Genomic DNA, 2,396 nt, shown 5'->3' with positions numbered 1-2,396 from the left:
TCCTGTTGGCCTGGGGTGAAACCACGTGAGCAGGATGGAATCAGGATATTTTTCTCCGTCAACATGTTGTTGACACACTTTCCACAGCAGCAGTCATTGTCGAGGCCCGGCCCCGCAGCTCGGCGGTTGTAAATGGCAGTCACGCATCTGTGACTAATTAGGTCTGATAATGTGATGGCACGGTGAAGATGATTCACCTGTTTCCACACTTCACTTCGCTCACGTCGCAACCTTTAGGTTAAGTTACTTCTGAGTCATTTCTGAAACCCCATCAGCAACCATCAAATCAAACTCACTCAGAAAATGCAGAAAAGGTTTCTCCAAATGTTTTAACCTGATCTGGAGGTTACAGACAACAGCGACATAACGTTGTGTTGCCGTCGCAGTGCAGCTTTAATGATGTAATATGTTTTTAGAAGAGAACTGATTTTTTTGTTTTTTTTACTTGGTTGTTCATGTTAGAGTTTAAATGTTGAACCTCCGTCAGATTCCAATGTGAGCTTAGGCCTGTAGGGGGCAGAAGCTTGGTGATACCACCTTGACTGACGACCTGGGAGCACGTGAAACTTTGACAATCTTGTACTTTCCACTGACTCGCTCCTACAACAGTGACTGTCTGTTTGTTTCCTCCATTATTTACTCCCCCCTCCCACTCCAGTGCAGGATGTGACATCATCGTTCAGACTGAGGTCACTTGGACAAATATCAGGTACGACAGTGGGCTGGACTGGCTGGTTACTGTACTGTAGATATGGGCCACATATGGGCCACACAGACCTCAGATTTGGGTCACACGTTTGTCTGCTTTAGTTTTAGTTCCTGTCTGTTGGACACGTTCAAACGTCGGGTGAAAACCCGTCATCTGTGAGGTTTCCACCGTGACCGGTGTGTGACTGATACCAGACGCCTGTTTGTTTACCTCTGTGTTTGTCACTGGTATCGCAGCTGAAAGCTCAAGGTCTACACGCTGACATAGGAAACCGAATGAACTCCACACCTGAGCGGTCACGGCCGAAGGCTCCGCTTGACCTCTGACCCTGAACGTGATCCTGAAGGTGATTTCCACGTTATTCCCAGACTGCTCTCTGCTTGGGAATGACCCAGATTTACAGCCGCCTGCTCCAGGTGAGGACATCTGAGCTGTGTGTGGAGATTTGAGGAAGAGCTGAAGAAAACACTGCAGTATTACTGCAGTATTACTGCAGTATTACTGCAGTAAAGGTCAGATCTGTCGGTGGTGAAAAAACCCAAAACAAGTCACTGTTCTACTTTCTGCAGGGATAAGTGGGTGAACAATTGTCTGGTATCTGTGTCACGTTGTTATTTTTCCAATTACACCTCAGCCTCTATCACCAATCACCTCGTGCTCACGCCTCCCTCGTGCCCGCGGCCGCGTTCACAGTCACTGTGTGACACCCTCTTACGTCATCTTCTCTGGAGGACACACCTCAGAAAAGTCCCGTCGCTGATCCCTCTTGGCGAGGAGCAGACGTGGAAAACGATATCGTGCGTAAACAGCACCCTCTGCTGGACACAGCTGTGACTGTTAGTCAGCAGTGTGAATGACACAGAGACTGATCTGTACTGATCAATACATAAATTAATCAGGAATAATAATAAAAATGACACATTCACATCAATGGGACCAGACAGTGGAGGGTGGTTATGGCTCCTGCCTTACAGCTAGAAGGTCACGGGTTTAATCCCCACTCTCTCTATGGAGTTTGTTTGTTGTGTATACATTTACCTCAGGTGTGAATGCCTGATGGGAAAGTACTGTCCTTTAGTACTGTTTCTCAGTACTGTTTGTCTCTGGGGGAATCTGGAGGAACATAGTGGCCGATCAATTCTATATTGGCAGCTTGATTTCAAACACACACACACACACACACAGAGACTCACACACACACACACACACACACACAGAGTGAAGTGGTCGCAGGTGGAAGTGACGGATGCTCATTTCAAAATCCCCCTCCCAGCTCTATTTGTCTCTGTCACAGAGTCTTTTTAACCCCTTCTGTACGCCAGTGGACATAATGACCCTAATGACAGCAGCCGCACACACACTCACACACACACACACACACACAGAGTGTGTTGTTAGCAGACAGAGTCCGTTCTGTAAACCCAGTGGATCGATAGTCGTTTGAAGGATTTCACTGTTTGATTCCACCTCAGTCAGCAGCAGAGCAGCCTCTCTCTCTCTCTCTCTCTCTCTGTGTGTGTGTGTGTGTGTGTGATTCTGGTATAGCTGTACTTATATGGACATGTTGTTGTGAAAACACTGTTGTTGTGGAAACACGGTGAAGGTCACAGAATATTTTTGCGACCTGGTTTAGTAGTAAATTTGGATTAAAATAATAGTCAGATTAAGATTATTATTAGTATATTTT

The sequence above is a fragment of the Cynoglossus semilaevis genome, chromosome 15 (assembly GCF_000523025.1).
Source record: "Cynoglossus semilaevis isolate Cse_v1.0 chromosome 15, Cse_v1.0, whole genome shotgun sequence".
Classification (NCBI taxonomy): Eukaryota; Metazoa; Chordata; class Actinopteri; order Pleuronectiformes; family Cynoglossidae; genus Cynoglossus; species Cynoglossus semilaevis.
This window is presented reverse-complemented; position numbering follows the sequence as displayed.